The 22,497-nt window shown below is 46.1% G+C and overlaps 45 non-coding genes across 45 annotated transcripts; all 45 read right to left on the bottom strand.

Moving 5' to 3' along the window:
- Positions 1–111: 111 nt before the first annotated feature.
- Positions 112–230, bottom strand: LOC120899027. Its single transcript, XR_005738834.1, has one exon. It is a non-coding gene; the product is annotated as a 5S ribosomal RNA (ribosomal RNA).
- Positions 231–610: 380 nt separating this feature from the next.
- LOC120899028 lies at positions 611–729 on the bottom strand. Its single transcript, XR_005738835.1, has one exon. It is a non-coding gene; the product is annotated as a 5S ribosomal RNA (ribosomal RNA).
- A 381-nt stretch (positions 730–1,110) lies between these two features.
- LOC120899029 lies at positions 1,111–1,229 on the bottom strand. Its single transcript, XR_005738836.1, has one exon. It is a non-coding gene; the product is annotated as a 5S ribosomal RNA (ribosomal RNA).
- Positions 1,230–1,609: 380 nt separating this feature from the next.
- LOC120899030 lies at positions 1,610–1,728 on the bottom strand. The gene has a single exon (XR_005738837.1). It is a non-coding gene; the product is annotated as a 5S ribosomal RNA (ribosomal RNA).
- A 379-nt stretch (positions 1,729–2,107) lies between these two features.
- Positions 2,108–2,226, bottom strand: LOC120899031. Its single transcript, XR_005738838.1, has one exon. It is a non-coding gene; the product is annotated as a 5S ribosomal RNA (ribosomal RNA).
- Positions 2,227–2,606: 380 nt separating this feature from the next.
- On the bottom strand, positions 2,607–2,725 carry LOC120899032. The gene has a single exon (XR_005738839.1). It is a non-coding gene; the product is annotated as a 5S ribosomal RNA (ribosomal RNA).
- A 380-nt stretch (positions 2,726–3,105) lies between these two features.
- LOC120899034 lies at positions 3,106–3,224 on the bottom strand. Its single transcript, XR_005738841.1, has one exon. It is a non-coding gene; the product is annotated as a 5S ribosomal RNA (ribosomal RNA).
- A 379-nt stretch (positions 3,225–3,603) lies between these two features.
- Positions 3,604–3,722, bottom strand: LOC120899035. The gene has a single exon (XR_005738842.1). It is a non-coding gene; the product is annotated as a 5S ribosomal RNA (ribosomal RNA).
- Positions 3,723–4,103: 381 nt separating this feature from the next.
- LOC120899036 lies at positions 4,104–4,222 on the bottom strand. Its single transcript, XR_005738843.1, has one exon. It is a non-coding gene; the product is annotated as a 5S ribosomal RNA (ribosomal RNA).
- A 379-nt stretch (positions 4,223–4,601) lies between these two features.
- Positions 4,602–4,720, bottom strand: LOC120899037. The gene has a single exon (XR_005738844.1). It is a non-coding gene; the product is annotated as a 5S ribosomal RNA (ribosomal RNA).
- A 378-nt stretch (positions 4,721–5,098) lies between these two features.
- LOC120899038 lies at positions 5,099–5,217 on the bottom strand. Its single transcript, XR_005738845.1, has one exon. It is a non-coding gene; the product is annotated as a 5S ribosomal RNA (ribosomal RNA).
- Positions 5,218–5,597: 380 nt separating this feature from the next.
- LOC120899039 lies at positions 5,598–5,716 on the bottom strand. The gene has a single exon (XR_005738846.1). It is a non-coding gene; the product is annotated as a 5S ribosomal RNA (ribosomal RNA).
- A 379-nt stretch (positions 5,717–6,095) lies between these two features.
- On the bottom strand, positions 6,096–6,214 carry LOC120899040. Its single transcript, XR_005738847.1, has one exon. It is a non-coding gene; the product is annotated as a 5S ribosomal RNA (ribosomal RNA).
- A 380-nt stretch (positions 6,215–6,594) lies between these two features.
- LOC120899041 lies at positions 6,595–6,713 on the bottom strand. The gene has a single exon (XR_005738848.1). It is a non-coding gene; the product is annotated as a 5S ribosomal RNA (ribosomal RNA).
- Positions 6,714–7,091: 378 nt separating this feature from the next.
- On the bottom strand, positions 7,092–7,210 carry LOC120899042. The gene has a single exon (XR_005738849.1). It is a non-coding gene; the product is annotated as a 5S ribosomal RNA (ribosomal RNA).
- A 378-nt stretch (positions 7,211–7,588) lies between these two features.
- On the bottom strand, positions 7,589–7,707 carry LOC120899043. The gene has a single exon (XR_005738850.1). It is a non-coding gene; the product is annotated as a 5S ribosomal RNA (ribosomal RNA).
- Positions 7,708–8,088: 381 nt separating this feature from the next.
- On the bottom strand, positions 8,089–8,207 carry LOC120899045. Its single transcript, XR_005738852.1, has one exon. It is a non-coding gene; the product is annotated as a 5S ribosomal RNA (ribosomal RNA).
- A 379-nt stretch (positions 8,208–8,586) lies between these two features.
- On the bottom strand, positions 8,587–8,705 carry LOC120899046. The gene has a single exon (XR_005738853.1). It is a non-coding gene; the product is annotated as a 5S ribosomal RNA (ribosomal RNA).
- Positions 8,706–9,082: 377 nt separating this feature from the next.
- LOC120899047 lies at positions 9,083–9,201 on the bottom strand. Its single transcript, XR_005738854.1, has one exon. It is a non-coding gene; the product is annotated as a 5S ribosomal RNA (ribosomal RNA).
- Positions 9,202–9,580: 379 nt separating this feature from the next.
- Positions 9,581–9,699, bottom strand: LOC120899048. Its single transcript, XR_005738855.1, has one exon. It is a non-coding gene; the product is annotated as a 5S ribosomal RNA (ribosomal RNA).
- A 380-nt stretch (positions 9,700–10,079) lies between these two features.
- LOC120899049 lies at positions 10,080–10,198 on the bottom strand. Its single transcript, XR_005738856.1, has one exon. It is a non-coding gene; the product is annotated as a 5S ribosomal RNA (ribosomal RNA).
- Positions 10,199–10,576: 378 nt separating this feature from the next.
- LOC120899050 lies at positions 10,577–10,695 on the bottom strand. The gene has a single exon (XR_005738857.1). It is a non-coding gene; the product is annotated as a 5S ribosomal RNA (ribosomal RNA).
- A 379-nt stretch (positions 10,696–11,074) lies between these two features.
- LOC120899051 lies at positions 11,075–11,193 on the bottom strand. Its single transcript, XR_005738858.1, has one exon. It is a non-coding gene; the product is annotated as a 5S ribosomal RNA (ribosomal RNA).
- Positions 11,194–11,574: 381 nt separating this feature from the next.
- LOC120899052 lies at positions 11,575–11,693 on the bottom strand. Its single transcript, XR_005738859.1, has one exon. It is a non-coding gene; the product is annotated as a 5S ribosomal RNA (ribosomal RNA).
- A 379-nt stretch (positions 11,694–12,072) lies between these two features.
- On the bottom strand, positions 12,073–12,191 carry LOC120899053. Its single transcript, XR_005738860.1, has one exon. It is a non-coding gene; the product is annotated as a 5S ribosomal RNA (ribosomal RNA).
- Positions 12,192–12,571: 380 nt separating this feature from the next.
- LOC120899054 lies at positions 12,572–12,690 on the bottom strand. The gene has a single exon (XR_005738861.1). It is a non-coding gene; the product is annotated as a 5S ribosomal RNA (ribosomal RNA).
- Positions 12,691–13,071: 381 nt separating this feature from the next.
- Positions 13,072–13,190, bottom strand: LOC120899056. Its single transcript, XR_005738863.1, has one exon. It is a non-coding gene; the product is annotated as a 5S ribosomal RNA (ribosomal RNA).
- A 379-nt stretch (positions 13,191–13,569) lies between these two features.
- Positions 13,570–13,688, bottom strand: LOC120899057. The gene has a single exon (XR_005738864.1). It is a non-coding gene; the product is annotated as a 5S ribosomal RNA (ribosomal RNA).
- Positions 13,689–14,069: 381 nt separating this feature from the next.
- LOC120899058 lies at positions 14,070–14,188 on the bottom strand. Its single transcript, XR_005738865.1, has one exon. It is a non-coding gene; the product is annotated as a 5S ribosomal RNA (ribosomal RNA).
- Positions 14,189–14,569: 381 nt separating this feature from the next.
- Positions 14,570–14,688, bottom strand: LOC120899059. Its single transcript, XR_005738866.1, has one exon. It is a non-coding gene; the product is annotated as a 5S ribosomal RNA (ribosomal RNA).
- A 379-nt stretch (positions 14,689–15,067) lies between these two features.
- LOC120899060 lies at positions 15,068–15,186 on the bottom strand. Its single transcript, XR_005738867.1, has one exon. It is a non-coding gene; the product is annotated as a 5S ribosomal RNA (ribosomal RNA).
- Positions 15,187–15,550: 364 nt separating this feature from the next.
- On the bottom strand, positions 15,551–15,669 carry LOC120899061. Its single transcript, XR_005738868.1, has one exon. It is a non-coding gene; the product is annotated as a 5S ribosomal RNA (ribosomal RNA).
- A 381-nt stretch (positions 15,670–16,050) lies between these two features.
- Positions 16,051–16,169, bottom strand: LOC120899062. The gene has a single exon (XR_005738869.1). It is a non-coding gene; the product is annotated as a 5S ribosomal RNA (ribosomal RNA).
- A 380-nt stretch (positions 16,170–16,549) lies between these two features.
- Positions 16,550–16,668, bottom strand: LOC120899063. The gene has a single exon (XR_005738870.1). It is a non-coding gene; the product is annotated as a 5S ribosomal RNA (ribosomal RNA).
- Positions 16,669–17,047: 379 nt separating this feature from the next.
- LOC120899064 lies at positions 17,048–17,166 on the bottom strand. Its single transcript, XR_005738871.1, has one exon. It is a non-coding gene; the product is annotated as a 5S ribosomal RNA (ribosomal RNA).
- A 379-nt stretch (positions 17,167–17,545) lies between these two features.
- On the bottom strand, positions 17,546–17,664 carry LOC120899065. Its single transcript, XR_005738872.1, has one exon. It is a non-coding gene; the product is annotated as a 5S ribosomal RNA (ribosomal RNA).
- A 380-nt stretch (positions 17,665–18,044) lies between these two features.
- Positions 18,045–18,163, bottom strand: LOC120899067. The gene has a single exon (XR_005738874.1). It is a non-coding gene; the product is annotated as a 5S ribosomal RNA (ribosomal RNA).
- A 379-nt stretch (positions 18,164–18,542) lies between these two features.
- On the bottom strand, positions 18,543–18,661 carry LOC120899068. The gene has a single exon (XR_005738875.1). It is a non-coding gene; the product is annotated as a 5S ribosomal RNA (ribosomal RNA).
- Positions 18,662–19,038: 377 nt separating this feature from the next.
- LOC120899069 lies at positions 19,039–19,157 on the bottom strand. Its single transcript, XR_005738876.1, has one exon. It is a non-coding gene; the product is annotated as a 5S ribosomal RNA (ribosomal RNA).
- Positions 19,158–19,536: 379 nt separating this feature from the next.
- LOC120899070 lies at positions 19,537–19,655 on the bottom strand. The gene has a single exon (XR_005738877.1). It is a non-coding gene; the product is annotated as a 5S ribosomal RNA (ribosomal RNA).
- A 382-nt stretch (positions 19,656–20,037) lies between these two features.
- LOC120899071 lies at positions 20,038–20,156 on the bottom strand. The gene has a single exon (XR_005738878.1). It is a non-coding gene; the product is annotated as a 5S ribosomal RNA (ribosomal RNA).
- A 379-nt stretch (positions 20,157–20,535) lies between these two features.
- Positions 20,536–20,654, bottom strand: LOC120899072. Its single transcript, XR_005738879.1, has one exon. It is a non-coding gene; the product is annotated as a 5S ribosomal RNA (ribosomal RNA).
- A 379-nt stretch (positions 20,655–21,033) lies between these two features.
- Positions 21,034–21,152, bottom strand: LOC120899073. The gene has a single exon (XR_005738880.1). It is a non-coding gene; the product is annotated as a 5S ribosomal RNA (ribosomal RNA).
- A 380-nt stretch (positions 21,153–21,532) lies between these two features.
- Positions 21,533–21,651, bottom strand: LOC120899074. The gene has a single exon (XR_005738881.1). It is a non-coding gene; the product is annotated as a 5S ribosomal RNA (ribosomal RNA).
- Positions 21,652–22,030: 379 nt separating this feature from the next.
- On the bottom strand, positions 22,031–22,149 carry LOC120899075. Its single transcript, XR_005738882.1, has one exon. It is a non-coding gene; the product is annotated as a 5S ribosomal RNA (ribosomal RNA).
- Positions 22,150–22,497: the final 348 nt, after the last annotated feature.

The following is a 22,497-nucleotide window of genomic DNA, read 5'->3' on the forward strand; positions in this document are numbered from 1 at the left end:
TCATCCAAAGGAACTTTTTCACAGCGTACTGGGATGACCACAAGGACGATGGATACATTCCATGCGACCAAACACATCCCCGATGAGGCTGAGAAAAGCAAAAGGTGAAGATGCCAACGACACATGGTTTTCCCAAGTGGTCACCCACCTAAGTACTAGCCATGCCCGATGTTGCTTAACTTCGGTGATCGGACGAGAACCGGTGTTTTCAACATGGTATGGTCGTTGACAACCATGCCCGCCGCTAACACGCAACATAAACCAACGTCACACCGCCGTCTAACGTTCAAATCTAATGTGGAATTCATCTTTTCTGCAGCCTCCACAAGTCACAGGACACAAGCTTCAGTGCTTTTCACACAATAAAACACATTTTCAATAGTGGTTGTTTGAGAAAAAGTATGTTCGACCACAGTTCCCCACTCCAACATATGCTACGAAGGGCTATAAATAGAACAACATCGCCCTTCGAGGGAAGCGTTAGAAGAAGGAAACAATTCATCCAAAAGGAACTTTTTCACAGCGTACTGGGATGACCACAAGGACGATGGATACATTCCATGCGACCAAACACATCCCCGATGAGGCTGAGAAAAGCAAAAGGTGAAGATGCCAACGACACATGGTTTTCCCAAGTGGTCACCCACCTAAGTACTAGCCATGCCCGATGTTGCTTAACTTCGGTGATCGGACGAGAACCGGTGTTTTCAACATGGTATGGTCGTTGACAACCATGCCCGCCGCTAACACGCAACATAAACCAACGTCACACCGCCGTCTAACGTTCAAATCTAATGTGGAATTCATCTTTTCTGCAGCCTCCACAAGTCACAGGACACAAGCTTCAGTGCTTTTCACACAATAAAACACATTTTCAATAGTGGTTGTTTGAGAAAAAGTATGTTCGACCACAGTTCCCCCACTCCAACATATGCTACGAAGGGCTATAAATAGAACAACATCGCCCTTCGAGGGAAGCGTTAGAAGAAGGAAACAATTCATCCAAAAGGAACTTTTTCACAGCGTACTGGGATGACCACAAGGACGATGGATACATTCCATGCGACCAAACACATCCCCGATGAGGCTGAGAAAAGCAAAAGGTGAAGATGCCAACGACACATGGTTTTCCCAAGTGGTCACCCACCTAAGTACTAGCCATGCCCGATGTTGCTTAACTTCGGTGATCGGACGAGAACCGGTGTTTTCAACATGGTATGGTCGTTGACAACCATGCCCGCCGCTAACACGCAACATAAACCAACGTCACACCGCCGTCTAACGTTCAAATCTAATGTGGAATTCATCTTTTCTGCAGCCTCCACAAGTCACAGGGCACAAGCTACAGTGCTTTTCACACAATAAAACACATTTTCAATAGTGGTTGTTTGAGAAAAAGTATGTTCGACCACAGTTCCCCACTCCAACATATGCTACGAAGGGCTATAAATAGAACAACATCGCCCTTCGAGGGAAGCGTTAGAAGAAGGAAAGAATTCATCCAAAAGGAACTTTTTCACAGCGTACTGGGATGACCACAAGGACGATGGATACATTCCATGCGACCAAACACATCCCCGATGAGGCTGAGAAAAGCAAAAGGTGAAGATGCCAACGACACATGGTTTTCCCAAGTGGTCACCCACCTAAGTACTAGCCATGCCCGATGTTGCTTAACTTCGGTGATCGGACGAGAACCGGTGTTTTCAACATGGTATGGTCGTTGACAACCATGCCCGCCGCTAACACGCAACATAAACCAACGTCACACCGCCGTCTAACGTTCAAATCTAATGTGGAATTCATCTTTTCTGCAGCCTCCACAAGTCACAGGGCACAAGCTACAGTGCTTTTCACACAATAAAACACATTTTCAATAGTGGTTGTTTGAGAAAAGTATGTTCGACCACAGTTCCCCACTCCAACATATGCTACGAAGGGCTATAAATAGAACAACATCGCCCTTCGAGGGAAGCGTTAGAAGAAGGAAACAATTCATCCAAAAGGAACTTTTTCACAGCGTACTGGGATGACCACAAGGACGATGGATACATTCCATGCGACCAAACACATCCCCGATGAGGCTGAGAAAAGCAAAAGGTGAAGATGCCAACGACACATGGTTTTCCCAAGTGGTCACCCACCTAAGTACTAGCCATGCCCGATGTTGCTTAACTTCGGTGATCGGACGAGAACCGGTGTTTTCAACATGGTATGGTCGTTGACAACCATGCCCGCCGCTAACACGCAACATAAACCAACGTCACACCGCCGTCTAACGTTCAAATCTAATGTGGAATTCATCTTTTCTGCAGCCTCCACAAGTCACAGGGCACAAGCTACAGTGCTTTTCACACAATAAAACACATTTTCAATAGTGGTTGTTTGAGAAAAAGTATGTTCGACCACAGTTCCCCACTCCAACATATGCTACGAAGGGCTATAAATAGAACAACATCGCCCTTCGAGGGAAGCGTTAGAAGAAGGAAACAATTCATCCAAAAGGAACTTTTTCACAGCGTACTGGGATGACCACAAGGACGATGGATACATTCCATGCGACCAAACACATCCCCGATGAGGCTGAGAAAAGCAAAAGGTGAAGATGCCAACGACACATGGTTTTCCCAAGTGGTCACCCACCTAAGTACTAGCCATGCCCGATGTTGCTTAACTTCGGTGATCGGACGAGAACCGGTGTTTTCAACATGGTATGGTCGTTGACAACCATGCCCGCCGCTAACACGCAACATAAACCAACGTCACACCGCCGTCTAACGTTCAAATCTAATGTGGAATTCATCTTTTCTGCAGCCTCCACAAGTCACAGGGCACAAGCTACAGTGCTTTTCACACAATAAAACACATTTTCAATAGTGGTTGTTTGAGAAAAAGTATGTTCGACCACAGTTCCCCACTCCAACATATGCTACGAAGGGCTATAAATAGAACAACATCGCCCTTCGAGGGAAGCGTTAGAAGAAGGAAACAATTCATCCAAAAGGAACTTTTTCACAGCGTACTGGGATGACCACAAGGACGATGGATACATTCCATGCGACCAAACACATCCCCGATGAGGCTGAGAAAAGCAAAAGGTGAAGATGCCAACGACACATGGTTTTCCCAAGTGGTCACCCACCTAAGTACTAGCCATGCCCGATGTTGCTTAACTTCGGTGATCGGACGAGAACCGGTGTTTTCAACATGGTATGGTCGTTGACAACCATGCCCGCCGCTAACACGCAACATAAACCAACGTCACACCGCCGTCTAACGTTCAAATCTAATGTGGAATTCATCTTTTCTGCAGCCTCCACAAGTCACAGGACACAAGCTTCAGTGCTTTTCACACAATAAAACACATTTTCAATAGTGGTTGTTTGAGAAAAGTATGTTCGACCACAGTTCCCCACTCCAACATATGCTACGAAGGGCTATAAATAGAACAACATCGCCCTTCGAGGGAAGCGTTAGAAGAAGGAAACAATTCATCCAAAAGGAACTTTTTCACAGCGTACTGGGATGACCACAAGGACGATGGATACATTCCATGCGACCAAACACATCCCCGATGAGGCTGAGAAAAGCAAAAGGTGAAGATGCCAACGACACATGGTTTTCCCAAGTGGTCACCCACCTAAGTACTAGCCATGCCCGATGTTGCTTAACTTCGGTGATCGGACGAGAACCGGTGTTTTCAACATGGTATGGTCGTTGACAACCATGCCCGCCGCTAACACGCAACATAAACCAACGTCACACCGCCGTCTAACGTTCAAATCTAATGTGGAATTCATCTTTTCTGCAGCCTCCACAAGTCACAGGACACAAGCTTCAGTGCTTTTCACACAATAAAACACATTTTCAATAGTGGTTGTTTGAGAAAAAGTATGTTCGACCACAGTTCCCCCACTCCAACATATGCTACGAAGGGCTATAAATAGAACAACATCGCCCTTCGAGGGAAGCGTTAGAAGAAGGAAACAATTCATCCAAAAGGAACTTTTTCACAGCGTACTGGGATGACCACAAGGACGATGGATACATTCCATGCGACCAAACACATCCCCGATGAGGCTGAGAAAAGCAAAAGGTGAAGATGCCAACGACACATGGTTTTCCCAAGTGGTCACCCACCTAAGTACTAGCCATGCCCGATGTTGCTTAACTTCGGTGATCGGACGAGAACCGGTGTTTTCAACATGGTATGGTCGTTGACAACCATGCCCGCCGCTAACACGCAACATAAACCAACGTCACACCGCCGTCTAACGTTCAAATCTAATGTGGAATTCATCTTTTCTGCAGCCTCCACAAGTCACAGGGCACAAGCTACAGTGCTTTTCACACAATAAAACACATTTTCAATAGTGGTTGTTTGAGAAAAAGTATGTTCGACCACAGTTCCCCACTCCAACATATGCTACGAAGGGCTATAAATAGAACAACATCGCCCTTCGAGGGAAGCGTTAGAAGAAGGAAAGAATTCATCCAAAGGAACTTTTTCACAGCGTACTGGGATGACCACAAGGACGATGGATACATTCCATGCGACCAAACACATCCCCGATGAGGCTGAGAAAAGCAAAAGGTGAAGATGCCAACGACACATGGTTTTCCCAAGTGGTCACCCACCTAAGTACTAGCCATGCCCGATGTTGCTTAACTTCGGTGATCGGACGAGAACCGGTGTTTTCAACATGGTATGGTCGTTGACAACCATGCCCGCCGCTAACACGCAACATAAACCAACGTCACACCGCCGTCTAACGTTCAAATCTAATGTGGAATTCATCTTTTCTGCAGCCTCCACAAGTCACAGGCTCAAGCTACAGTGCTTTTCACACAATAAAACACATTTTCAATAGTGGTTGTTTGAGAAAAGTATGTTCGACCACAGTTCCCCACTCCAACATATGCTACGAAGGGCTATAAATAGAACAACATCGCCCTTCGAGGGAAGCGTTAGAAGAAGGAAAGAATTCATCCAAAAGGAACTTTTTCACAGCGTACTGGGATGACCACAAGGACGATGGATACATTCCATGCGACCAAACACATCCCCGATGAGGCTGAGAAAAGCAAAAGGTGAAGATGCCAACGACACATGGTTTTCCCAAGTGGTCACCCACCTAAGTACTAGCCATGCCCGATGTTGCTTAACTTCGGTGATCGGACGAGAACCGGTGTTTTCAACATGGTATGGTCGTTGACAACCATGCCCGCCGCTAACACGCAACATAAACCAACGTCACACCGCCGTCTAACGTTCAAATCTAATGTGGAATTCATCTTTTCTGCAGCCTCCACAAGTCACAGGGCACAAGCTACAGTGCTTTTCACACAATAAAACACATTTTCAATAGTGGTTGTTTGAGAAAAAGTATGTTCGACCACAGTTCCCCACTCCAACATATGCTACGAAGGGCTATAAATAGAACAACATCGCCCTTCGAGGGAAGCGTTAGAAGAAGGAAACAATTCATCCAAAAGGAACTTTTTCACAGCGTACTGGGATGACCACAAGGACGATGGATACATTCCATGCGACCAAACACATCCCCGATGAGGCTGAGAAAAGCAAAAGGTGAAGATGCCAACGACACATGGTTTTCCCAAGTGGTCACCCACCTAAGTACTAGCCATGCCCGATGTTGCTTAACTTCGGTGATCGGACGAGAACCGGTGTTTTCAACATGGTATGGTCGTTGACAACCATGCCCGCCGCTAACACGCAACATAAACCAACGTCACACCGCCGTCTAACGTTCAAATCTAATGTGGAATTCATCTTTTCTGCAGCCTCCACAAGTCACAGGGCACAAGCTTCAGTGCTTTTCACACAATAAAACACATTTTCAATAGTGGTTGTTTGAGAAAAAGTATGTTCGACCACAGTTCCCCACTCCAACATATGCTACGAAGGGCTATAAATAGAACAACATCGCCCTTCGAGGGAAGCGTTAGAAGAAGGAAACAATTCATCCAAAGGAACTTTTTCACAGCGTACTGGGATGACCACAAGGACGATGGATACATTCCATGCGACCAAACACATCCCCGATGAGGCTGAGAAAAGCAAAAGGTGAAGATGCCAACGACACATGGTTTTCCCAAGTGGTCACCCACCTAAGTACTAGCCATGCCCGATGTTGCTTAACTTCGGTGATCGGACGAGAACCGGTGTTTTCAACATGGTATGGTCGTTGACAACCATGCCCGCCGCTAACACGCAACATAAACCAACGTCACACCGCCGTCTAACGTTCAAATCTAATGTGGAATTCATCTTTTCTGCAGCCTCCACAAGTCACAGGGCTCAAGCTACAGTGCTTTTCACACAATAAAACACATTTTCAATAGTGGTTGTTTGAGAAAAAGTATGTTCGACCACAGTTCCCCACTCCAACATATGCTACGAAGGGCTATAAATAGAACAACATCGCCCTTCGAGGGAAGCGTTAGAAGAAGGAAAGAATTCATCCAAAAGGAACTTTTTCACAGCGTACTGGGATGACCACAAGGACGATGGATACATTCCATGCGACCAAACACATCCCCGATGAGGCTGAGAAAAGCAAAAGGTGAAGATGCCAACGACACATGGTTTTCCCAAGTGGTCACCCACCTAAGTACTAGCCATGCCCGATGTTGCTTAACTTCGGTGATCGGACGAGAACCGGTGTTTTCAACATGGTATGGTCGTTGACAACCATGCCCGCCGCTAACACGCAACATAAACCAACGTCACACCGCCGTCTAACGTTCAAATCTAATGTGGAATTCATCTTTTCTGCAGCCTCCACAAGTCACAGGACACAAGCTTCAGTGCTTTTCACACAATAAAACACATTTTCAATAGTGGTTGTTTGAGAAAAGTATGTTCGACCACAGTTCCCCACTCCAACATATGCTACGAAGGGCTATAAATAGAACAACATCGCCCTTCGAGGGAAGCGTTAGAAGAAGGAAAGAATTCATCCAAAGGAACTTTTTCACAGCGTACTGGGATGACCACAAGGACGATGGATACATTCCATGCGACCAAACACATCCCCGATGAGGCTGAGAAAAGCAAAAGGTGAAGATGCCAACGACACATGGTTTTCCCAAGTGGTCACCCACCTAAGTACTAGCCATGCCCGATGTTGCTTAACTTCGGTGATCGGACGAGAACCGGTGTTTTCAACATGGTATGGTCGTTGACAACCATGCCCGCCGCTAACACGCAACATAAACCAACGTCACACCGCCGTCTAACGTTCAAATCTAATGTGGAATTCATCTTTTCTGCAGCCTCCACAAGTCACAGGGCACAAGCTACAGTGCTTTTCACACAATAAAACACATTTTCAATAGTGGTTGTTTGAGAAAAGTATGTTCGACCACAGTTCCCCACTCCAACATATGCTACGAAGGGCTATAAATAGAACAACATCGCCCTTCGAGGGAAGCGTTAGAAGAAGGAAAGAATTCATCCAAAGGAACTTTTTCACAGCGTACTGGGATGACCACAAGGACGATGGATACATTCCATGCGACCAAACACATCCCCGATGAGGCTGAGAAAAGCAAAAGGTGAAGATGCCAACGACACATGGTTTTCCCAAGTGGTCACCCACCTAAGTACTAGCCATGCCCGATGTTGCTTAACTTCGGTGATCGGACGAGAACCGGTGTTTTCAACATGGTATGGTCGTTGACAACCATGCCCGCCGCTAACACGCAACATAAACCAACGTCACACCGCCGTCTAACGTTCAAATCTAATGTGGAATTCATCTTTTCTGCAGCCTCCACAAGTCACAGGACACAAGCTTCAGTGCTTTTCACACAATAAAACACATTTTCAATAGTGGTTGTTTGAGAAAAAGTATGTTCGACCACAGTTCCCCCACTCCAACATATGCTACGAAGGGCTATAAATAGAACAACATCGCCCTTCGAGGGAAGCGTTAGAAGAAGGAAACAATTCATCCAAAAGGAACTTTTTCACAGCGTACTGGGATGACCACAAGGACGATGGATACATTCCATGCGACCAAACACATCCCCGATGAGGCTGAGAAAAGCAAAAGGTGAAGATGCCAACGACACATGGTTTTCCCAAGTGGTCACCCACCTAAGTACTAGCCATGCCCGATGTTGCTTAACTTCGGTGATCGGACGAGAACCGGTGTTTTCAACATGGTATGGTCGTTGACAACCATGCCCGCCGCTAACACGCAACATAAACCAACGTCACACCGCCGTCTAACGTTCAAATCTAATGTGGAATTCATCTTTTCTGCAGCCTCCACAAGTCACAGGGCACAAGCTACAGTGCTTTTCACACAATAAAACACATTTTCAATAGTGGTTGTTTGAGAAAAGTATGTTCGACCACAGTTCCCCACTCCAACATATGCTACGAAGGGCTATAAATAGAACAACATCGCCCTTCGAGGGAAGCGTTAGAAGAAGGAAACAATTCATCCAAAAGGAACTTTTTCACAGCGTACTGGGATGACCACAAGGACGATGGATACATTCCATGCGACCAAACACATCCCCGATGAGGCTGAGAAAAGCAAAAGGTGAAGATGCCAACGACACATGGTTTTCCCAAGTGGTCACCCACCTAAGTACTAGCCATGCCCGATGTTGCTTAACTTCGGTGATCGGACGAGAACCGGTGTTTTCAACATGGTATGGTCGTTGACAACCATGCCCGCCGCTAACACGCAACATAAACCAACGTCACACCGCCGTCTAACGTTCAAATCTAATGTGGAATTCATCTTTTCTGCAGCCTCCACAAGTCACAGGGCTCAAGCTACAGTGCTTTTCACACAATAAAACACATTTTCAATAGTGGTTGTTTGAGAAAAAGTATGTTCGACCACAGTTCCCCACTCCAACATATGCTACGAAGGGCTATAAATAGAACAACATCGCCCTTCGAGGGAAGCGTTAGAAGGAAACAATTCATCCAAAAGGAACTTTTTCACAGCGTACTGGGATGACCACAAGGACGATGGATACATTCCATGCGACCAAACACATCCCCGATGAGGCTGAGAAAAGCAAAAGGTGAAGATGCCAACGACACATGGTTTTCCCAAGTGGTCACCCACCTAAGTACTAGCCATGCCCGATGTTGCTTAACTTCGGTGATCGGACGAGAACCGGTGTTTTCAACATGGTATGGTCGTTGACAACCATGCCCGCCGCTAACACGCAACATAAACCAACGTCACACCGCCGTCTAACGTTCAAATCTAATGTGGAATTCATCTTTTCTGCAGCCTCCACAAGTCACAGGGCACAAGCTACAGTGCTTTTCACACAATAAAACACATTTTCAATAGTGGTTGTTTGAGAAAAGTATGTTCGACCACAGTTCCCCACTCCAACATATGCTACGAAGGGCTATAAATAGAACAACATCGCCCTTCGAGGGAAGCGTTAGAAGAAGGAAAGAATTCATCCAAAAGGAACTTTTTCACAGCGTACTGGGATGACCACAAGGACGATGGATACATTCCATGCGACCAAACACATCCCCGATGAGGCTGAGAAAAGCAAAAGGTGAAGATGCCAACGACACATGGTTTTCCCAAGTGGTCACCCACCTAAGTACTAGCCATGCCCGATGTTGCTTAACTTCGGTGATCGGACGAGAACCGGTGTTTTCAACATGGTATGGTCGTTGACAACCATGCCCGCCGCTAACACGCAACATAAACCAACGTCACACCGCCGTCTAACGTTCAAATCTAATGTGGAATTCATCTTTTCTGCAGCCTCCACAAGTCACAGGGCACAAGCTTCAGTGCTTTTCACACAATAAAACACATTTTCAATAGTGGTTGTTTGAGAAAAAGTATGTTCGACCACAGTTCCCCACTCCAACATATGCTACGAAGGGCTATAAATAGAACAACATCGCCCTTCGAGGGAAGCGTTAGAAGAAGGAAACAATTCATCCAAAAGGAACTTTTTCACAGCGTACTGGGATGACCACAAGGACGATGGATACATTCCATGCGACCAAACACATCCCCGATGAGGCTGAGAAAAGCAAAAGGTGAAGATGCCAACGACACATGGTTTTCCCAAGTGGTCACCCACCTAAGTACTAGCCATGCCCGATGTTGCTTAACTTCGGTGATCGGACGAGAACCGGTGTTTTCAACATGGTATGGTCGTTGACAACCATGCCCGCCGCTAACACGCAACATAAACCAACGTCACACCGCCGTCTAACGTTCAAATCTAATGTGGAATTCATCTTTTCTGCAGCCTCCACAAGTCACAGGACACAAGCTACAATGCTTATCACACAATAAAACACATTTTCAATAGTGGTTGTTTGAGAAAAGTATGTTCGACCACAGTTCCCCACTCCAACATATGCTACGAAGGGCTATAAATAGAACAACATCGCCCTTCGAGGGAAGCGTTAGAAGAAGGAAACAATTCATCCAAAGGAACTTTTTCACAGCGTACTGGGATGACCACAAGGACGATGGATACATTCCATGCGACCAAACACATCCCCGATGAGGCTGAGAAAAGCAAAAGGTGAAGATGCCAACGACACATGGTTTTCCCAAGTGGTCACCCACCTAAGTACTAGCCATGCCCGATGTTGCTTAACTTCGGTGATCGGACGAGAACCGGTGTTTTCAACATGGTATGGTCGTTGACAACCATGCCCGCCGCTAACACGCAACATAAACCAACGTCACACCGCCGTCTAACGTTCAAATCTAATGTGGAATTCATCTTTTCTGCAGCCTCCACAAGTCACAGGGCACAAGCTACAGTGCTTTTCACACAATAAAACACATTTTCAATAGTGGTTGTTTGAGAAAAGTATGTTCGACCACAGTTCCCCACTCCAACATATGCTACGAAGGGCTATAAATAGAACAACATCGCCCTTCGAGGGAAGCGTTAGAAGAAGGAAAGAATTCATCCAAAAGGAACTTTTTCACAGCGTACTGGGATGACCACAAGGACGATGGATACATTCCATGCGACCAAACACATCCCCGATGAGGCTGAGAAAAGCAAAAGGTGAAGATGCCAACGACACATGGTTTTCCCAAGTGGTCACCCACCTAAGTACTAGCCATGCCCGATGTTGCTTAACTTCGGTGATCGGACGAGAACCGGTGTTTTCAACATGGTATGGTCGTTGACAACCATGCCCGCCGCTAACACGCAACATAAACCAACGTCACACCGCCGTCTAACGTTCAAATCTAATGTGGAATTCATCTTTTCTGCAGCCTCCACAAGTCACAGGACACAAGCTTCAGTGCTTTTCACACAATAAAACACATTTTCAATAGTGGTTGTTTGAGAAAAAGTATGTTCGACCACAGTTCCCCCACTCCAACATATGCTACGAAGGGCTATAAATAGAACAACATCGCCCTTCGAGGGAAGCGTTAGAAGAAGGAAACAATTCATCCAAAAGGAACTTTTTCACAGCGTACTGGGATGACCACAAGGACGATGGATACATTCCATGCGACCAAACACATCCCCGATGAGGCTGAGAAAAGCAAAAGGTGAAGATGCCAACGACACATGGTTTTCCCAAGTGGTCACCCACCTAAGTACTAGCCATGCCCGATGTTGCTTAACTTCGGTGATCGGACGAGAACCGGTGTTTTCAACATGGTATGGTCGTTGACAACCATGCCCGCCGCTAACACGCAACATAAACCAACGTCACACCGCCGTCTAACGTTCAAATCTAATGTGGAATTCATCTTTTCTGCAGCCTCCACAAGTCACAGGGCACAAGCTACAGTGCTTTTCACACAATAAAACACATTTTCAATAGTGGTTGTTTGAGAAAAAGTATGTTCGACCACAGTTCCCCACTCCAACATATGCTACGAAGGGCTATAAATAGAACAACATCGCCCTTCGAGGGAAGCGTTAGAAGAAGGAAACAATTCATCCAAAGGAACTTTTTCACAGCGTACTGGGATGACCACAAGGACGATGGATACATTCCATGCGACCAAACACATCCCCGATGAGGCTGAGAAAAGCAAAAGGTGAAGATGCCAACGACACATGGTTTTCCCAAGTGGTCACCCACCTAAGTACTAGCCATGCCCGATGTTGCTTAACTTCGGTGATCGGACGAGAACCGGTGTTTTCAACATGGTATGGTCGTTGACAACCATGCCCGCCGCTAACACGCAACATAAACCAACGTCACACCGCCGTCTAACGTTCAAATCTAATGTGGAATTCATCTTTTCTGCAGCCTCCACAAGTCACAGGGCACAAGCTACAGTGCTTTTCACACAATAAAACACATTTTCAATAGTGGTTGTTTGAGAAAAAGTATGTTCGACCACAGTTCCCCACTCCAACATATGCTACGAAGGGCTATAAATAGAACAACATCGCCCTTCGAGGGAAGCGTTAGAAGAAGGAAAGAATTCATCCAAAAGGAACTTTTTCACAGCGTACTGGGATGACCACAAGGACGATGGATACATTCCATGCGACCAAACACATCCCCGATGAGGCTGAGAAAAGCAAAAGGTGAAGATGCCAACGACACATGGTTTTCCCAAGTGGTCACCCACCTAAGTACTAGCCATGCCCGATGTTGCTTAACTTCGGTGATCGGACGAGAACCGGTGTTTTCAACATGGTATGGTCGTTGACAACCATGCCCGCCGCTAACACGCAACATAAACCAACGTCACACCGCCGTCTAACGTTCAAATCTAATGTGGAATTCATCTTTTCTGCAGCCTCCACAAGTCACAGGACACAAGCTTCAGTGCTTTTCACACAATAAAACACATTTTCAATAGTGGTTGTTTGAGAAAAAGTATGTTCGACCACAGTTCCCCCACTCCAACATATGCTACGAAGGGCTATAAATAGAACAACATCGCCCTTCGAGGGAAGCGTTAGAAGAAGGAAAGAATTCATCCAAAAGGAACTTTTTCACAGCGTACTGGGATGACCACAAGGACGATGGATACATTCCATGCGACCAAACACATCCCCGATGAGGCTGAGAAAAGCAAAAGGTGAAGATGCCAACGACACATGGTTTTCCCAAGTGGTCACCCACCTAAGTACTAGCCATGCCCGATGTTGCTTAACTTCGGTGATCGGACGAGAACCGGTGTTTTCAACATGGTATGGTCGTTGACAACCATGCCCGCCGCTAACACGCAACATAAACCAACGTCACACCGCCGTCTAACGTTCAAATCTAATGTGGAATTCATCTTTTCTGCAGCCTCCACAAGTCACAGGCACAAGCTTCAGTGCTTTTCACACAATAAAACACATTTTCAATAGTGGTTGTTTGAGAAAAAGTATGTTCGACCACAGTTCCCCACTCCAACATATGCTACGAAGGGCTATAAATAGAACAACATCGCCCTTCGAGGGAAGCGTTAGAAGAAGGAAACAATTCATCCAAAAGGAACTTTTTCACAGCGTACTGGGATGACCACAAGGACGATGGATACATTCCATGCGACCAAACACATCCCCGATGAGGCTGAGAAAAGCAAAAGGTGAAGATGCCAACGACACATGGTTTTCCCAAGTGGTCACCCACCTAAGTACTAGCCATGCCCGATGTTGCTTAACTTCGGTGATCGGACGAGAACCGGTGTTTTCAACATGGTATGGTCGTTGACAACCATGCCCGCCGCTAACACGCAACATAAACCAACGTCACACCGCCGTCTAACGTTCAAATCTAATGTGGAATTCATCTTTTCTGCAGCCTCCACAAGTCACAGGACACAAGCTTCAGTGCTTTTCACACAATAAAACACATTTTCAATAGTGGTTGTTTGAGAAAAAGTATGTTCGACCACAGTTCCCCCACTCCAACATATGCTACGAAGGGCTATAAATAGAACAACATCGCCCTTCGAGGGAAGCGTTAGAAGAAGGAAAGAATTCATCCAAAAGGAACTTTTTCACAGCGTACTGGGATGACCACAAGGACGATGGATACATTCCATGCGACCAAACACATCCCCGATGAGGCTGAGAAAAGCAAAAGGTGAAGATGCCAACGACACATGGTTTTCCCAAGTGGTCACCCACCTAAGTACTAGCCATGCCCGATGTTGCTTAACTTCGGTGATCGGACGAGAACCGGTGTTTTCAACATGGTATGGTCGTTGACAACCATGCCCGCCGCTAACACGCAACATAAACCAACGTCACACCGCCGTCTAACGTTCAAATCTAATGTGGAATTCATCTTTTCTGCAGCCTCCACAAGTCACAGGACACAAGCTTCAGTGCTTTTCACACAATAAAACACATTTTCAATAGTGGTTGTTTGAGAAAAAGTATGTTCGACCACAGTTCCCCCACTCCAACATATGCTACGAAGGGCTATAAATAGAACAACATCGCCCTTCGAGGGAAGCGTTAGAAGAAGGAAACAATTCATCCAAAAGGAACTTTTTCACAGCGTACTGGGATGACCACAAGGACGATGGATACATTCCATGCGACCAAACACATCCCCGATGAGGCTGAGAAAAGCAAAAGGTGAAGATGCCAACGACACATGGTTTTCCCAAGTGGTCACCCACCTAAGTACTAGCCATGCCCGATGTTGCTTAACTTCGGTGATCGGACGAGAACCGGTGTTTTCAACATGGTATGGTCGTTGACAACCATGCCCGCCGCTAACACGCAACATAAACCAACGTCACACCGCCGTCTAACGTTCAAATCTAATGTGGAATTCATCTTTTCTGCAGCCTCCACAAGTCACAGGGCACAAGCTTCAGTGCTTTTCACACAATAAAACACATTTTCAATAGTGGTTGTTTGAGAAAAAGTATGTTCGACCACAGTTCCCCACTCCAACATATGCTACGAAGGGCTATAAATAGAACAACATCGCCCTTCGAGGGAAGCGTTAGAAGAAGGAAACAAGTCATCCAAAGGAACTTTTTCACAGCGTACTGGGATGACCACAAGGACGATGGATACATTCCATGCGACCAAACACATCCCCGATGAGGCTGAGAAAAGCAAAAGGTGAAGATGCCAACGACACATGGTTTTCCCAAGTGGTCACCCACCTAAGTACTAGCCATGCCCGATGTTGCTTAACTTCGGTGATCGGACGAGAACCGGTGTTTTCAACATGGTATGGTCGTTGACAACCATGCCCGCCGCTAACACGCAACATAAACCAACGTCACACCGCCGTCTAACGTTCAAATCTAATGTGGAATTCATCTTTTCTGCAGCCTCCACAAGTCACAGGACACAAGCTTCAGTGCTTTTCACACAATAAAACACATTTTCAATAGTGGTTGTTTGAGAAAAAGTATGTTCGACCACAGTTCCCCCACTCCAACATATGCTACGAAGGGCTATAAATAGAACAACATCGCCCTTCGAGGGAAGCGTTAGAAGAAGGAAAACTTTTTCACAGCGTACTGGGATGACCACAAGGACGATGGATACATTCCATGCGACCAAACACATCCCCGATGAGGCTGAGAAAAGCAAAAGGTGAAGATGCCAACGACACATGGTTTTCCCAAGTGGTCACCCACCTAAGTACTAGCCATGCCCGATGTTGCTTAACTTCGGTGATCGGACGAGAACCGGTGTTTTCAACATGGTATGGTCGTTGACAACCATGCCCGCCGCTAACACGCAACATAAACCAACGTCACACCGCCGTCTAACGTTCAAATCTAATGTGGAATTCATCTTTTCTGCAGCCTCCACAAGTCACAGGACACAAGCTTCAGTGCTTTTCACACAATAAAACACATTTTCAATAGTGGTTGTTTGAGAAAAAGTATGTTCGACCACAGTTCCCCCACTCCAACATATGCTACGAAGGGCTATAAATAGAACAACATCGCCCTTCGAGGGAAGCGTTAGAAGAAGGAAACAATTCATCCAAAAGGAACTTTTTCACAGCGTACTGGGATGACCACAAGGACGATGGATACATTCCATGCGACCAAACACATCCCCGATGAGGCTGAGAAAAGCAAAAGGTGAAGATGCCAACGACACATGGTTTTCCCAAGTGGTCACCCACCTAAGTACTAGCCATGCCCGATGTTGCTTAACTTCGGTGATCGGACGAGAACCGGTGTTTTCAACATGGTATGGTCGTTGACAACCATGCCCGCCGCTAACACGCAACATAAACCAACGTCACACCGCCGTCTAACGTTCAAATCTAATGTGGAATTCATCTTTTCTGCAGCCTCCACAAGTCACAGGACACAAGCTTCAGTGCTTTTCACACAATAAAACACATTTTCAATAGTGGTTGTTTGAGAAAAAGTATGTTCGACCACAGTTCCCCCACTCCAACATATGCTACGAAGGGCTATAAATAGAACAACATCGCCCTTCGAGGGAAGCGTTAGAAGAAGGAAACAATTCATCCAAAGGAACTTTTTCACAGCGTACTGGGATGACCACAAGGACGATGGATACATTCCATGCGACCAAACACATCCCCGATGAGGCTGAGAAAAGCAAAAGGTGAAGATGCCAACGACACATGGTTTTCCCAAGTGGTCACCCACCTAAGTACTAGCCATGCCCGATGTTGCTTAACTTCGGTGATCGGACGAGAACCGGTGTTTTCAACATGGTATGGTCGTTGACAACCATGCCCGCCGCTAACACGCAACATAAACCAACGTCACACCGCCGTCTAACGTTCAAATCTAATGTGGAATTCATCTTTTCTGCAGCCTCCACAAGTCACAGGACACAAGCTTCAGTGCTTTTCACACAATAAAACACATTTTCAATAGTGGTTGTTTGAGAAAAGTATGTTCGACCACAGTTCCCCACTCCAACATATGCTACGAAGGGCTATAAATAGAACAACATCGCCCTTCGAGGGAAGCGTTAGAAGAAGGAAAGAATTCATCCAAAAGGAACTTTTTCACAGCGTACTGGGATGACCACAAGGACGATGGATACATTCCATGCGACCAAACACATCCCCGATGAGGCTGAGAAAAGCAAAAGGTGAAGATGCCAACGACACATGGTTTTCCCAAGTGGTCACCCACCTAAGTACTAGCCATGCCCGATGTTGCTTAACTTCGGTGATCGGACGAGAACCGGTGTTTTCAACATGGTATGGTCGTTGACAACCATGCCCGCCGCTAACACGCAACATAAACCAACGTCACACCGCCGTCTAACGTTCAAATCTAATGTGGAATTCATCTTTTCTGCAGCCTCCACAAGTCACAGGCACAAGCTTCAGTGCTTTTCACACAATAAAACACATTTTCAATAGTGGTTGTTTGAGAAAAAGTATGTTCGACCACAGTTCCCCACTCCAACATATGCTACGAAGGGCTATAAATAGAACAACATCGCCCTTCGAGGGAAGCGTTAGAAGAAGGAAACAATTCATCCAAAAGGAACTTTTTCACAGCGTACTGGGATGACCACAAGGACGATGGATACATTCCATGCGACCAAACACATCCCCGATGAGGCTGAGAAAAGCAAAAGGTGAAGATGCCAACGACACATGGTTTTCCCAAGTGGTCACCCACCTAAGTACTAGCCATGCCCGATGTTGCTTAACTTCGGTGATCGGACGAGAACCGGTGTTTTCAACATGGTATGGTCGTTGACAACCATGCCCGCCGCTAACACGCAACATAAACCAACGTCACACCGCCGTCTAACGTTCAAATCTAATGTGGAATTCATCTTTTCTGCAGCCTCCACAAGTCACAGGGCACAAGCTACAGTGCTTTTCACACAATAAAACACATTTTCAATAGTGGTTGTTTGAGAAAAAGTATGTTCGACCACAGTTCCCCACTCCAACATATGCTACGAAGGGCTATAAATAGAACAACATCGCCCTTCGAGGGAAGCGTTAGAAGAAGGAAACAATTCATCCAAAAGGAACTTTTTCACAGCGTACTGGGATGACCACAAGGACGATGGATACATTCCATGCGACCAAACACATCCCCGATGAGGCTGAGAAAAGCAAAAGGTGAAGATGCCAACGACACATGGTTTTCCCAAGTGGTCACCCACCTAAGTACTAGCCATGCCCGATGTTGCTTAACTTCGGTGATCGGACGAGAACCGGTGTTTTCAACATGGTATGGTCGTTGACAACCATGCCCGCCGCTAACACGCAACATAAACCAACGTCACACCGCCGTCTAACGTTCAAATCTAATGTGGAATTCATCTTTTCTGCAGCCTCCACAAGTCACAGGGCTCCAAGCTACAGTGCTATTCAAACAATAAAACACATTTTCAATAGTGGTTGTTTGAGAAAAGTATGTTCGACCACAGTTCCCCACTCCAACATATGCTACGAAGGGCTATAAATAGAACAACATCGCCCTTCGAGGGAAGCGTTAGAAGAAGGAAACAATTCATCCAAAGGAACTTTTTCACAGCGTACTGGGATGACCACAAGGACGATGGATACATTCCATGCGACCAAACACATCCCCGATGAGGCTGAGAAAAGCAAAAGGTGAAGATGCCAACGACACATGGTTTTCCCAAGTGGTCACCCACCTAAGTACTAGCCATGCCCGATGTTGCTTAACTTCGGTGATCGGACGAGAACCGGTGTTTTCAACATGGTATGGTCGTTGACAACCATGCCCGCCGCTAACACGCAACATAAACCAACGTCACACCGCCGTCTAACGTTCAAATCTAATGTGGAATTCATCTTTTCTGCAGCCTCCACAAGTCACAGGACACAAGCTTCAGTGCTTTTCACACAATAAAACACATTTTCAATAGTGGTTGTTTGAAAAAGTATGTTCGACCACAGTTCCCCACTCCAACATATGCTACGAAGGGCTATAAATAGAACAACATCGCCCTTCGAGGGAAGCGTTAGAAGAAGGAAACAATTCATCCAAAGGAACTTTTTCACAGCGTACTGGGATGACCACAAGGACGATGGATACATTCCATGCGACCAAACACATCCCCGATGAGGCTGAGAAAAGCAAAAGGTGAAGATGCCAACGACACATGGTTTTCCCAAGTGGTCACCCACCTAAGTACTAGCCATGCCCGATGTTGCTTAACTTCGGTGATCGGACGAGAACCGGTGTTTTCAACATGGTATGGTCGTTGACAACCATGCCCGCCGCTAACACGCAACATAAACCAACGTCACACCGCCGTCTAACGTTCAAATCTAATGTGGAATTCATCTTTTCTGCAGCCTCCACAAGTCACAGGCACAAGCTACAGTGCTTTTCACACAATAAAACACATTTTCAATAGTGGTCGTTTGCAGAAAAAGTATGTTCGACCACAGTTCCCCACTCCAACATATGCTACGAAGGGCTATAAATAGAACAACATCGCCCTTCGAGGGAAGCGTTAGAAGAAGGAAACAATTCATCCAAAGGAACTTTTTCACAGCGTACTGGGATGACCACAAGGACGATGGATACATTCCATGCGACCAAACACATCCCCGATGAGGCTGAGAAAAGCAAAAGGTGAAGATGCCAACGACACATGGTTTTCCCAAGTGGTCACCCACCTAAGTACTAGCCATGCCCGATGTTGCTTAACTTCGGTGATCGGACGAGAACCGGTGTTTTCAACATGGTATGGTCGTTGACAACCATGCCCGCCGCTAACACGCAACATAAACCAACGTCACACCGCCGTCTAACGTTCAAATCTAATGTGGAATTCATCTTTTCTGCAGCCTCCAAGCAAGTCACAGGACACAAGCTTCAGTGCTTTTCACACAATAAAACACATTTTCAATAGTGGTTGTTTGAGAAAAAGTATGTTCGACCACAGTTCCCCACTCCAACATATGCTACGAAGGGCTATAAATAGAACAACATCGCCCTTCGAGGGAAGCGTTAGAAGAAGGAAACAATTCATCCAAAAGGAACTTTTTCACAGCGTACTGGGATGACCACAAGGACGATGGATACATTCCATGCGACCAAACACATCCCCGATGAGGCTGAGAAAAGCAAAAGGTGAAGATGCCAACGACACATGGTTTTCCCAAGTGGTCACCCACCTAAGTACTAGCCATGCCCGATGTTGCTTAACTTCGGTGATCGGACGAGAACCGGTGTTTTCAACATGGTATGGTCGTTGACAACCATGCCCGCCGCTAACACGCAACATAAACCAACGTCACACCGCCGTCTAACGTTCAAATCTAATGTGGAATTCATCTTTTCTGCAGCCTCCACAAGTCACAGGGCACAAGCTACAGTGCTTTTCACACAATAAAACACATTTTCAATAGTGGTTGTTTGAGAAAAAGTATGTTCGACCACAGTTCCCCACTCCAACATATGCTACGAAGGGCTATAAATAGAACAACATCGCCCTTCGAGGGAAGCGTTAGAAGAAGGAAACAATTCATCCAAAGGAACTTTTTCACAGCGTACTGGGATGACCACAAGGACGATGGATACATTCCATGCGACCAAACACATCCCCGATGAGGCTGAGAAAAGCAAAAGGTGAAGATGCCAACGACACATGGTTTTCCCAAGTGGTCACCCACCTAAGTACTAGCCATGCCCGATGTTGCTTAACTTCGGTGATCGGACGAGAACCGGTGTTTTCAACATGGTATGGTCGTTGACAACCATGCCCGCCGCTAACACGCAACATAAACCAACGTCACACCGCCGTCTAACGTTCAAATCTAATGTGGAATTCATCTTTTCTGCAGCCTCCACAAGTCACAGGGCACAAGCTACAGTGCTTTTCACACAATAAAACACATTTTCAATAGTGGTTGTTTGAGAAAAAGTATGTTCGACCACAGTTCCCCACTCCAACATATGCTACGAAGGGCTATAAATAGAACAACATCGCCCTTCGAGGGAAGCGTTAGAAGAAGGAAACAATTCATCCAAAGGAACTTTTTCACAGCGTACTGGGATGACCACAAGGACGATGGATACATTCCATGCGACCAAACACATCCCCGATGAGGCTGAGAAAAGCAAAAGGTGAAGATGCCAACGACACATGGTTTTCCCAAGTGGTCACCCACCTAAGTACTAGCCATGCCCGATGTTGCTTAACTTCGGTGATCGGACGAGAACCGGTGTTTTCAACATGGTATGGTCGTTGACAACCATGCCCGCCGCTAACACGCAACATAAACCAACGTCACACCGCCGTCTAACGTTCAAATCTAATGTGGAATTCATCTTTTCTGCAGCCTCCACAAGTCACAGGGCTCAAGCTACAGTGCTTTTCACACAATAAAACACATTTTCAATAGTGGTTGTTTGAGAAAAAGTATGTTCGACCACAGTTCCCCACTCCAACATATGCTACGAAGGGCTATAAATAGAACAACATCGCCCTTCGAGGGAAGCGTTAGAAGAAGGAAACAATTCATCCAAAAGGAACTTTTTCACAGCGTACTGGGATGACCACAAGGACGATGGATACATTCCATGCGACCAAACACATCCCCGATGAGGCTGAGAAAAGCAAAAGGTGAAGATGCCAACGACACATGGTTTTCCCAAGTGGTCACCCACCTAAGTACTAGCCATGCCCGATGTTGCTTAACTTCGGTGATCGGACGAGAACCGGTGTTTTCAACATGGTATGGTCGTTGACAACCATGCCCGCCGCTAACACGCAACATAAACCAACGTCACACCGCCGTCTAACGTTCAAATCTAATGTGGAATTCATCTTTTCTGCAGCCTCCACAAGTCACAGGGCTCAGCTTCAGTGCTTTTCACACAATAAAACACATTTTCAATAGTGGTTGTTTGAGAAAAAGTATGTTCGACCACAGTTCCCCACTCCAACATATGCTACGAAGGGCTATAAATAGAACAACATCGCCCTTCGAGGGAAGCGTTAGAAGAAGGAAACAATTCATCCAAAAGGAACTTTTTCACAGCGTACTGGGATGACCACAAGGACGATGGATACATTCCATGCGACCAAACACATCCCCGATGAGGCTGAGAAAAGCAAAAGGTGAAGATGCCAACGACACATGGTTTTCCCAAGTGGTCACCCACCTAAGTACTAGCCATGCCCGATGTTGCTTAACTTCGGTGATCGGACGAGAACCGGTGTTTTCAACATGGTATGGTCGTTGACAACCATGCCCGCCGCTAACACGCAACATAAACCAACGTCACACCGCCGTCTAACGTTCAAATCTAATGTGGAATTCATCTTTTCTGCAGCCTCCACAAAGTCACAGGACACAAGCTTCAGTGCTTTTCACACAATAAAACACATTTTCAATAGTGGTTGTTTGAGAAAAAGTATGTTCGACCACAGTTCCCCACTCCAACATTTGCTGCCGAGGGCTATAAATAGAACAACATCGCCCTTCGAGGGAAGCGTTAGAAGAAGGAAACAATTCATCCAAAGGAACTTTTTCACAGCGTACTGGGATGACCACAAGGACGATGGATACATTCCATGCGACCAAACACATCC

Source organism: Anopheles arabiensis, chromosome 2, assembly GCF_016920715.1.
Source record: "Anopheles arabiensis isolate DONGOLA chromosome 2, AaraD3, whole genome shotgun sequence".
Classification (NCBI taxonomy): Eukaryota; Metazoa; Arthropoda; class Insecta; order Diptera; family Culicidae; genus Anopheles; species Anopheles arabiensis.